Below are 12477 nucleotides of genomic sequence, written 5' to 3' on the forward strand. Positions count from 1 at the left end.
TTCATTCCCTACTTTTCTGCTTGATTTAATTTTACATGTATTCACTAACTACAGTTAATTTTACAAATCTAGAAATTAAACAAAACTGTAATAGTGTAGAATCTTAGATTTTTAATATAATATTATCAGATCTGTTCTGATGAATTGTGTAGTGGAGTATCCATGACAGTTTATGGATCATCTACTTTAAAGGAACGTAATTGTTTGGCACACAACTATGCTTCATCCAATGGGGTTGACTTTGCTAATTGTTTTCTCCTTGCAGACATTTCATCTCCTTTCTTTGTTGGGACCTCTTCTATTGCTTTCAACTACCCATCCTTGCATACCATTTTCATTCCTGGTAGTTCCTTAACAATTTTATCATTTTGTTTCCTTGGCAAAGACCCTTGTTCATTTATTTGACCATTACAATCTTCATCAAGATACATTTTATCAACATTGTTGACTAATAGTTGGGGATCATTATCTGTCACATGATTCCATGCTTGAGTTATGGAGTCTATTTTAGAGTTTCTCTCTGAAATCATAAACAATTCCACAAGTTCCCAAAGAATAGAAGTTTCAGATTTGTTTTTTGGTACATTATAGGAAGGATATGTTGGAAAAAGTAACTATGTTCAGTCTTCAATAATGTACTTGAGTCATTATGTAATGTACTTGTCAAAAGAATAAAGAAAAGAATTATTATTATTATTATTATTGTGACTTATTAAAGCATGGGTTTCATGCTCGGGTCACCTTGTTTTAGGTCAAATTCCCCATTGAGGACTTTTATGATTTATTATGAGTCTATAGAATTACTGTACATTTAAAGAGACCCTTATTGGGCTTTTTAATCATGTAAAAAGGTTTGGTATTGAGTCAAATATGAATTATGGAACCTCCACATCATGTCGGCCTAAGGGAATATCAAGTCGGCCTAAGATCCTATTCGACCCCACAAGAAGCCTATAAAAGGAAGGACATCGAATTCATTTGGAGCATCACTTATCATCAAGTTTGAATTCTGTCTACTAGGCAAAAGTGAAAAAATCTATTTGTTGGGAAGAAGTGCGAAGTAGGAAGCTGGGAAAGTCTGTTGTTAGGAAGATGAAGTGAATGTGAGTTTGGGGAAGTCTAAGGAATCAAGAAAAATAAAAATTATGGTGGTGTTCTCTCTCTATTTCATGCTCTGGATTGGGAGATCGAAGTCTTCCAAGTTGGACTGTTGTCGGAAGCTGTTAGCTGCTGCAAGTTGCTGCATAGTCGAAGTTGCTAGGAAGAGGTCAATCTTCTAGAGGCTGACTTGGTGTGGAGGGAAGGTCTGGTCTTGGTCTAGGGTGAAGAGTCTCAAAGAATACTATTGAAAGGAAGAATTATTTTGACTGGGTTTTCCCCTTGAGGGGGGTTTTTCCCTGGCATGTGCCTACATCTTGTGTCCATTGTTTTATGTACTGTTTCTTTTGGTAATTTCTTAATGAACTAAAGAAAGAAGATATAAAGAATCATAATAATAAGAAACATCACAGGTAATTATCAAGATCAAGAAAATCTTTATTGCCTTTCTGATTTTCCAACATGGTATCAAAGCTTTGGTGAAGAAGGAAGAAAAAGGCAGATCCATTCATAAGCACTATCTTAGGGAAGGAGTCTATTATATTTGAAGAGGATATCTAACTCTATCAAGGGTGAGAACAAGCTTGAAGGAGAATCTAGATTCAGATCCTGGAAGAAGAGGATTGACCTAATCCTCGAGAAGAACAAGGTGCTAGATTTGGTAAAAGGAAATGTAAAGGAGCTTACCGAAGAAGCCAATGATGCCAACAAAGAGAAATCCGAGGATCTAGAATTGGTGGCTATGACTTTAATGGTAGAAGGGATAAAAGCCAATATTTTACCATGCATAGCTAACATCGCTTATGCTCAGGAGATGTATGAAACCTTGTCGAAGTTGTTCACTATTAAGAGCATTGGTCAAGTAGAAAGTTTGAAGAATGAGTTGAGGAATACGAAGATGACTAAAGAAGATATTGTTGCAACCTTCTTTGTGAAGATAACTATACTCAGGGATGATCTTTTAGCCATCGATGATATTATTCCAGATAAAGAATTGGTGATCACTTCTATATTAGGATTTCCACCCTCTTGGGGTGCATTTGCTTCAGGTCTCAACAGTTGGAAGGTAGCTCCCTCCTTTGAAGAATTATGGACTGCATGTAGTCAAGAAGAATTAAGGATCTCAATGGTTGCCAATCATGAAGAAGTATCAAATGCTTCTGTTTCTCATGATAAAGGAAAGAGATCGAAGGGATGAAGGAAGAAAGTTGACATGTCTAAGATAGAGTGCTATCAATGTCACAAGAAAGGTCACTACAAGAGTGACTGCCGAGAGAATCCAAGGAATAAGAAGAGAGGAAGAGATCAAGGCAACTTTGCTGAAGAAGGAGACTCAAAGAAAGTCAAGCTTGAATAATCCGCCATTAGGGACTTACACTATTAAGTCATTTGCTTTACATAACTTATTTTATGTGTTTTAGAATTTATAGGTTTTTAACATATCTTTGGAAAAGACATTTTTGTATTGTTTTAAGTTTGTAGGCTTCCCTCAAGCTTTGGAGGGAGATCCAAACAACTCTCAGAGATAAGTATCTCATGTATTTTTAGTTTTGGGTTCATGTACTCATTTAGTTTTGATTATATTAAATATTAATCACCTTTCTCCCTTTGTTATCTTGATCAGGAAAACATCCAAAAGAAGGAGGATCTGTCAAGACAAGGTTAGTCAAGATTCAAAGGTATGTTTTCAATACATTGATTGAAAGGATTATTCATTTGATGATCTATTACTAACTTTTTTATGACTAGTTGTATTGAATCCTAGTGATTCCTGTTTGGGTGATTCATCTCTTGATAAATCTACCCACCCCACTCATATTCTTCATTGACTATGTAGAACCCTAGACAAGTTCTGGAAAACCCTAACCAAAGGGTACGCTAATGGGAATGTCTCAAATCCTAATTTGCTTAGGGTGATTGTGAAATCCTAGTTGAAATTTTATTGATGATGTCTTGTTTTGGATTTTGGTGTGATATGGAAATTCTAACTTGTTAGGGTTGAATGATGAGGTCTAAAATCCCGAACCTTTGAAGTGTTGGTAATGTTGGGTTTGTTATGTTTCTACATTGGAACCCTAGCTCATTAAGGTTTGGTGGAATGTGTGATTCTACATTGGAACCCTAACTCATTGGGGTTTGGTGGAATGTGTGAGCAAGACCCTTACATTGTCTTAAAAATGTTTTCCTTGGTATGTGTGTTTGTCTAATCAAACCCTAGTGTAATCAAAATGATTGTGTGTCTAACTCTTATATGATATTTTTGTGAAGTTGGGTTTGACTAACACATGATATGAAATATATTTGAATGATGATGAAATCTAGACATATATGGATATGTCCTCTTGGTTGAAATCCTAGTTTGGTCTAGGTAAAATATATTAATATTGTTTGATATATGATATGCTTATGTATGGTTATGAATTCCTAGATATGTATGTTCACCTAGTTAATGATGGTCATAACTCTTAGGATTTAATGGAAGTCCTTGTCTGAGATTCTAGGATGATGATACCTCGAAATCTAGGGTGTTATAGCTAAACCCTAGTGACGCTAATATCTGTGATATAACAATCTGAAATCTGTTGAATTTAAGCTTCTATAATCCATATCGTTTTTAATGAGAAGATTTTTCAGTGGAAATCACATTGTAGTATTTTTGTCGGTGCATTTTGAACCAACGAGTGTGGTTCATCGTCAAAACAAGTTGAAGAACCAGATCATGGCTACAGGTTAAATAGGGAGAGCAGATCTTCCAATGGCTATATTTGACTAGGAAACAACTATTTTGACAGAGAAATGGCTAAATTTGACTGGCCAACTTGACTGGACCGAGGGAGAGGAAAAGTTATTAATGTTATGATTATTACCAAAATTATTGTTATATTTATTACAGGCAATTGAGTAAAAGTAAAGTTTGTATTCAATTTTTTTTTTAGAAAATTAATAAATTAGTTGTCTAATTAAAAATATATAAATAGTTAGTAAATTATCAAGGAAAATTAGTAGTTTTTGGATCCCTGCCCTCTCCTCCTAGCCGCCTCCCCTTTTGTTCCCTCCCTTCCCTCGTCCCCGGCTCGGTTTCCTTGTTTTTCCCCCTCATTGCTTTGTTTGATCGTTGTTCTTTTTTTCCCTTCTCGTCTCTCTATTTTCCTTCACTCCCTCCAGATATATATATATATATATATATATATATATATATATATATATATCTATATATATATATATATATATATATATATACATATACATATACATATATATATATACATATATATATATATACATATACATATACATATACATATACATATACATATACATATAGATGACGGCTGGAAAATTAGTAGTTGTTGGATCCCTGCCCTCTCCTCCTAGCCGCCTCCCCGTTTTTTCCCTCCCTCCCCCCGTCCCCGACTCGGTTTCCTTGTTTTTCCCCCTCCCTGTTTTGTTTGATCGTTGTTCTTTTTTTCCCTTCTCGTCTCTCTATTTTCCTTCACTCCCTCCATATATATATATCTATCTATATATATATATATATCTATATATATATATATATAATTGATTTTTGTCTTCTTTCTAGATAGGTAGATTAATAGGTTTAGGTCCTTTGAGTTGATTCTTTCTAGAAACTAATTTGCATAATAACTAATTAACTATTTATTTATATATTTAATTCAATAAGTATATATATATACATATTATTCCATATTATACTAATGATTTAAGGTTTTGATTTCATTTATATATATATATATATATATATATATATATATATCCTTATTAGATCTTTCATTTGTGTTTTTTTAGATAGGTCTATTAATAGGTTAGGGTCTTGTGAGTTAATTCTTACAATTTATGTCTATGATATAATAATAAATCAAACTATCTTTCATAATAACTTATTAACTATATATATATATATATATATATATCAAATTAGGAAGGTTTATTTTTACATATCTTTACATACTATATTATTGATGTAATGTTTTTGATTTATAATTATTTCACAATATACATATTCATTTAATTAGTATTCCTATTAAAAAAACAAAAACAAAAAAAACTAACTTCCTTGATAATTTACTAACCATTTATATATTTTTAATTAGACAACTAATTTATTAATTTTCTATAAAAAAAATTGAATACAAACTTTACTTTTATTCAAATGCTCGTAATAAATATAACAATAATTTTGGTAATAATCATAACATTAATAACTTTTCCTCTCCCTCGGTCCAGTCAAGTTGGCCAGTCAAATTTAGTCGTTTCTTAGTCAAAATAGTTGTTTCCTAGTCAAATATAGTCGTTGGAAGATCTGCTCTCCCTATTTAACCTGTAGCCATGATCTGGTTCTTCAACTTGTCCTGATGATGAACCACACTTGTTGGTTCGAAACGCGTTGACAAAAATACTATAATGTGATTTCCGCCGAAAAATCTTCTCATTAAATCTGAATTCTATTAAGTGATTGTTGAATATGAAAACCTAGGGTTTTACAATTAAATCCTATTAGTGACATTGTCTAGTGTGAAAAGTAACAATTTGATATCTATGCATTTAATGATTGTTGAGATTACAGAATTCTAGGGTTTTGGAATTGAACCTTAGCCAAAGTAAAATCTCTGGAGTATGATAATTTGAGATTTGTATATTTGTGAAAAATGGAATTCTAGGGTTTTAGAGTTAAACCTTAGTTGAAGTAGAAATCTTTAATGAATGTTAACTATATGATAATTTGAGATTTGTGAAGAGATTGTTGAAATTGGAATTTTTGGTTGAGTTTGATGATTGCTCGGAAATCTAGGGTTTGCGAACTAACCCTAGTGGTAGTTGGTCATGATAATGATTGATTGATGGTTGATTGAAAATCTAGGGGTTTGGAACTAACCCTAGTGGAAGTTAGTCAGGTTAATGACTAAGCTATGATTAACTTTGATTGATTCTTTTGTATGAATACCTAGTGAGAAGTCTAATATATATGTTTTGAAACCCCGGATGCGGGTGTCGAGTCGAGAAGTACAGGCACGCCACATGCAGCGCATGGGCTGCCTCGTGTAATGGAGGCCGTCGTATGGCAATTAAGCCACCCAAGTTGATAATGCATTCAATGAAGAAGAGGCGGGGTAGATGGAGGAGCAGGGCGGCATTAATGTGCACCTGCAACGAGAATTTGGGGGAAAATATCACAGGTTTGATGGCTCGTTCAAGGCATATTGGCCTGAGGAAAGTTGGCGGTCGTGGAAGCATAGCAAGCTCCGGCCAAGCACCGTTTCATTCCCCTGCAGCCTGGAGAATTGTCTTGGTGGCCATTCTGGTTGCTGGGTTGGGAGGAGATGGCAATTTGATGCTTTGCAGCATCAAGTCTGGAAAAGAAAATGTTGGCTCTCAAGCGAAGGTAGCCAAGGGGAAAGCTGGACATCTGAGAGTGAATTGGAAGGAAACTGCTGCTGCTACCAATTCCAGGTTCACCATCGAGTATACAGAGGTAGCTTTAGACTTACAATGGCTAAACTTCGCGAACGACAGCCATGCAGAAGAGGCCCATCTAGAGGGTCCTCCTCAAGATCACCTGCAGCAGATGAGCACCACCACTGCTGCTGCTGCTACTGTCACAGGAGAGCTAGAGCAACCCCGCTTCCCATTCGACAATATGTGGAGGTTGGGGGTTCTTGTGAAAGGAAAACGGAGCTCCCGGCTTTCGGTTCCGTGGTTTTCACCTTGCCAAGCACCGAGGATAATGCAGGCGTTAACGCCCACATCTCCATCATGTTTACAAAAATTCCAGATGAAGAACATCTCCAGGACCCGCAGGAAAAACAACTGGAAGACTCGGGCAGAGAGATCAGTCTTGGAAAAGAACACTCGTCTGTGGAAAAGAACGCTGCTGAGGTGCTTCCAGCGTCTGTTGTTGGAAGCAAGGGGGAATCAAGTCTGCAAGACCGCTTCCCTCCGATGGGGCCACCTCCTCCAAGTGTGGAAGAAGATACATGGCGGAAAATGTGGGAAGGGCGCGCGGAAGGTGACGGGTGGGCTTATGTCGTGGAAGATCCGAGCCTGGCTGAGGCGGCAGATGCATACTTCGCGTCCATCCAGCCATCTTCAGTTCGTCCCCAAGATTGAAGCTGTGGCGGGTAACGCCTTGATTTTGTCTTTTGGTCCTCTGGCTTTTGCTTCCTCTGTCTCAGTCTTTTGGCATTCGCTTCTTACTTCTTGGTCCTGGTTAATTCTGAGTCTTTGGTCATGTCTATGGTCTTGCCTCATCATTGGGAAGTCGAATTGGATAGCTGACATCAGTAACACAGTCACGCTTACATTTGTCAGATATAAAGGTCAGACTATCTCTGCTGCTAGCCCCTGCGTGGGCAATCATGTGTCTAGTTTATTGTCTTGAGAGTTTGGTTCGTTGCTGCCCCTGTATGGGTTTTTTGTTTTCATGGATAATTCAGTTTGGTTTTGGAGAAGCTGCCCCTGCGAGGGAGCTATAAGGTTTACAGTCAGGAGTCCCAGGGCTACTCTTCAGGCTCTGGAAGGCATGTCATGCAGTTTGTAATCTTTTTGTACATATAATATATTACTTAGATAGTTTTTACAGAGAAAAAAAAAATATATATATATATGTTTTGAAACATTGTTAAATACTTTGAAGATCTGTATTATATGTGTAAATGGTTTCTAGGGTTTGTTATATGTTGTTGTTATCACCAAAAAAATGATCATCTTGCCTAATTTAATAGATGGATTGAAGCACACCATGTAAAGCCAATTTCACCATAGTAAAATTGTTTTCACTATGAGAAATTACTTAATAAACCACATTTTTTAAGTAATTTATAGTCAATTCCATGAAGAATAATTAAATAAATCATTATTTAATTTATCCTCTTCTAAGAATAAATAATTTAACCATTGTTTTATTATTATTCCTTGTCATATTTGACCCAATCATGAAAAATAAACGGATAAATAATTATTTATCTTATTTCTCTCTAAGAATAATTAATTAATTATTAATCTTTGTTAAATTTGACTAAATCCCTTAGGAATAATTAAATAAATCACTATTTGTTTATTATTTCTTGAGATGATAAATAAATCATTTATTTATTTATTATTTCTAAATAATAGTTTAAATACTTTTTCCCTCCTAAACAAATATAATAAAATATTCTAGGTGGTTATTCCATTCATTATTCACTTTTGATTATTTTCATTGTTGCACTCATTGTTGTAACTCTGATTATTTTCATTGTCAAACACCATATTTTTGCTGGGTTTATGCATTATAGAGGAAAGAGACTCTGCACAAGCTGAAGACATTTGAAGATAGCTAAGAACCCATCCCATAGAGGGGGACTGGTAACATTTATCTATTCTCTTCACAGGTGTTATAATAAAATTATTCTTTACATATCTGGTTTCCATTGGATGATTGGAGTTATTACTCTTTCTTTTTGTTGTTTAACTATGATTGTGGCATAGATCCAGACTTTGGTAGGTTTTGTTTCTAGCAATTGCTGCAGATCTATAATGTTTAGCATCCATTTATAGTGTTGATATTGTTCATCATCCACAATATTAAGTGGGTTCTTTTCATACATCTTTGAGAAGAAAACACTACAACAGCTGTAGTAAGGTATGTCATACCTTAGGAAGACATATTGAAACCTTAGATGGAGTGAATGTTGTTATGAAATAGTCTAGGGTGTATAACAAAGTCCCTAGCAAGATGTTGAAGAGTATATGTCTCTTGTTTGTAATTGATTTTGGGTATCTGTTATGAATAAATTTGAAATACTTCCATGATTTTGATATGGCTAACATCATGCTTTTATAGTTTTTGTTGTACTTTCTATTAAAGTTGTGAAGGTACACAATCTTCAGCTTGTTGAAGATGCTCGATGTGACAAGAAAGTTTTGTTGGTACACAATCTTCAACTTGGTGAAGATGTGATGAGCATGATGGGGATGATGATAACTCTGATGAACTGGTTGGAAGCGGTGAAAGATTCTCTGATGTCGAAAAAAAGAAGAATCTGGTCTCCCATAGGAATCATGAATAGAAGTGATCTCCCTAAGATTAAGAGGGAGTCTGAATAAAGATATGCTTCCCAATTGAGAGGGAGGGCATAACGTGGTATTAATTGAAGAATGAAATTTGGAGGATATGTTTTTGCATGAGAAGTAGGAAAGAAATCATATGATCGAGGAATATTCTGTCAAAGATTCGGTTGATAGTCCTACTATGGCAAGTTGAGAAGCAACATCTATTGTCTGTAAGACCCCAGAAGTTTGTATTTGATTATGTACATGTGAAAGTATATTATTGATTGGGGTTTTGTTTGTATAGGTGAATCTCTCGAAGGAAAGCATGTTGGTTACCAATCAATTTGATTGGGAGAGATTGAACATTCTTGATCTGCTAGATCAAGGGGTGGCAAGGCTTTATGAGTGAAGCATTGTCTGGGGAGACATCTGGCTGACACTTTGTGTTGATGTATGAGTACCTGAAGTTGGAAATGTGGTGTTGATTATTCAGCTTTGTTTTGGATACACACCTGGATTTTTTGGTTGGTGGTTAGCAAGTAAGCCTGATGGTACCTAGAGGGGCTAAAAGCTTGAGTCCACCTTAGTCCCACTTAGATAGATTTCCCTGGTCAGGAATCTAGTCCATGGCATTGCGGTGCCTAAAGTTCTTCATGGTTCATTTAATTTGAGATCTTCCATTGTATATGTACATTATGAATACCTCACTAGTTAAGAGGGAGTGTTGGAAAAAGTAACTATGTTCGGTCTTCAATAATGCACTTGAGTCATTATGTAATGTACTTGTCAAAAGAATAAAGAATTATTATTATTATTGTGACCTATTAAAGCATGGGTTTGATGCTTGGGTCACCTTGTTTTAGGTCAAAGTCCCCATTGAGGAATTCCAGGATTTATTCTGAGTCTATAGAATTATTGTAAATTTAAAGAGACCCTTCTTGGGCTTTTGAATCATGTAAAAAGGTTTAGTCTTGAGTCAAATATGAATTATGGAACCTCCACACCATGTTAACCTAAGGGAAGATCATGTCGGCCTTAGACCCTATTCAACCCCACAAGAAGCCTATAAAAGGAAGGACATCGAATTCATTTGGGGCATCACTTCTCATCAAGTTTGAATTCTCTCTACTGGGCAGAAGTGCAAAAATCTGTTTGCTGGGTAGAAGTGTGAAGTAGGAAGTTGGGAAAGTCTATTGCCAGGAAGCCGAAGTGAATGCGAGTTTGGGGAGAAATAAGGAGTTAAGAAAAATCAAAATTTTGGTGGTGGTCTCTCTCTGTTTCATGCTCTATATTGTGATATTGAAGTCTTCCAAGTTGGACTACTACTGGAAGCTGTTAGCTGTTGCAAGTTGCTACATAGTCGAAGTTCTTGGGAAGAGGTCAATCTTCTGGAGGCTGACTTGTGTGGAGGGAAGGTCTAGTCTTGGTCTAGGGTGAAGAGTCTTAAAGAATACTATTGAAAGGAAGAATTACTTTGACTGAGTTTTCCCCTCAAGGGGGGTTTTTCCCTGGCATATGTCTACATCTTGTGTCCATTGTTTTATGTACTACTAATTTTGATAATTGCTTGATGAACTAAGGAAAAAAGAAATAAAGAATCATAATAATAAGAAACATCACAAGTAATTATCAAGATCGAGAAAATATTTACTACCTTTTTGATTTTCCAATAGGATGTTTGACCTTATCAATTGGTGTAACCCTAGAGTCCATATTTATGTTAGTCTTTCATTCTCTATTGGCATGTTCATGGACTGTAGATCTTGTTGGGACCATGAAAGAATCATCAACTAAACATCAGCCATTATATTTTTCTCTGCACTGTTGATCATTGTTCCTAGTAATTGTGTGCTCATCATCAATCATTGCAACCCATTGTGAATCTATATTAGCTAATTCCATTTTAGTATGTTGTTTATACACAATAAATGATTCATCTATTGTTGTGCTCTTGTGAAAGGATAATTTCTCTCTCTGATAAGTGAGAGAAACATCTTCTTCAAACATGGTAGAATTAGCCCTCTCAGGGATCAACAACTTCTCATTTGATATAGTCTTCTTGATTTTTGGCATAGCTTTTCTACCAATGGCTTCTAATTTAAATATCACTTTCAAATCAATATCTTCTCTCGTGATGTGATCTTTAGTGCCCATTACTGGCTCAAGCAAAGCATAATTTGTTTACATGTTCAACGAGCCTAGATTTCCTCCAACAAAATCATTGACATTACTAATGGTTTCATACTTTTGTCTATCATCCTCTACTACTGCATGGAAGGAATCATTGTTGTCAATCATAGATTTTCTTTGAGATGATTCATCATTTCTCAGTAAACACTTCTGAAAAACTGCCAGCTTGAATTCTCATCATTTACACCTTCATTTTCAGTGCTCAGCTCATGTTCCCCACCTTTCTTGTTGTGAAATCCTTTTCGCTTTGACAATATGTCAGTGTTCTTTTGTTTCTCTTATAAAGACCAATCATATCACCAAATTTCTACTTAAGGTCATCCCCTGAATCACTATCACTCTCAAAGTTGGATTTGTCTGAAACATCCTCTCCAACTATTCCAGTATATCCCTTTGAAGTAACATAGTTGATGTTGCGCATCACTACCATGCCCAAGTTTTTATTGCCTAAGCATCCAATATGAATACATCTCCTTCTTGAAGATAACTTTCTATGTGGGAAAACAAACATTTTTTAATGTTCAACCATAGATTTGTTCTCCAGATTAGAATGTTCACCTTTGTGTATTTGAGATTGAGATCTTGAGAAACATTCAGTACTTCCTACTTCTGTTTCTTCTGCAGCATTTTGTTTCAACCCTGACAAATTAGACAGACCACTTGATTCTGCCCTTTGAGCTGGACCAAATCAAGGATCTCTAATGTGTTGTGGCTAGAAAGGATTTCCAAGATAAATTTGATAATATGTAGAGCCAAGCTGAAAGCTTTGCATTGGAAGCCCATGAAAACCTTGCAATGTAATCTTAGGCCTAGTAATATAAGATTGAAAATCCTGCATATATTGTAGAGGCTAAGCCTGCCATGCTGGCATTGTATACTCTTGAGGGTATTTTGGAAGATATCCATTACCTCCAACCATCCCTACAGATATTCCCTCCATGGTAGATTCATTATCAGGTTATTAATCATCCAATGTAATTCATGTCAGCAATTCCTTAAGACAAAAGCTAACCTATAGTACCAAATCCTTCAAAGTGCATCCAAAATAGTAACAAAAAAAATACCTTTATTATGATTTGAGTTTGCATGGTGTCCATTTGCATTTGGCATAGTTACTGTCCCACTCAAACTGCTTTTCTT

At 35.6% G+C, this 12477-nt stretch overlaps 1 pseudogene; it reads right to left on the bottom strand.

Moving 5' to 3' along the window:
* Nucleotides 1–311: 311 nt before the first annotated feature.
* Nucleotides 312–11301, bottom strand: LOC149179561 (uncharacterized; annotated as a pseudogene).
* Between the last annotated feature and the right edge of the window lie 1176 nt (nt 11302–12477).

Source organism: Pinus tabuliformis, chromosome 3_2 (assembly GCF_031772625.1).
Source record: "Pinus tabuliformis cultivar Carrire ecotype Pingquan chromosome 3_2, CPIR1, whole genome shotgun sequence".
Classification (NCBI taxonomy): domain Eukaryota; kingdom Viridiplantae; phylum Streptophyta; class Pinopsida; order Pinales; family Pinaceae; genus Pinus; species Pinus tabuliformis.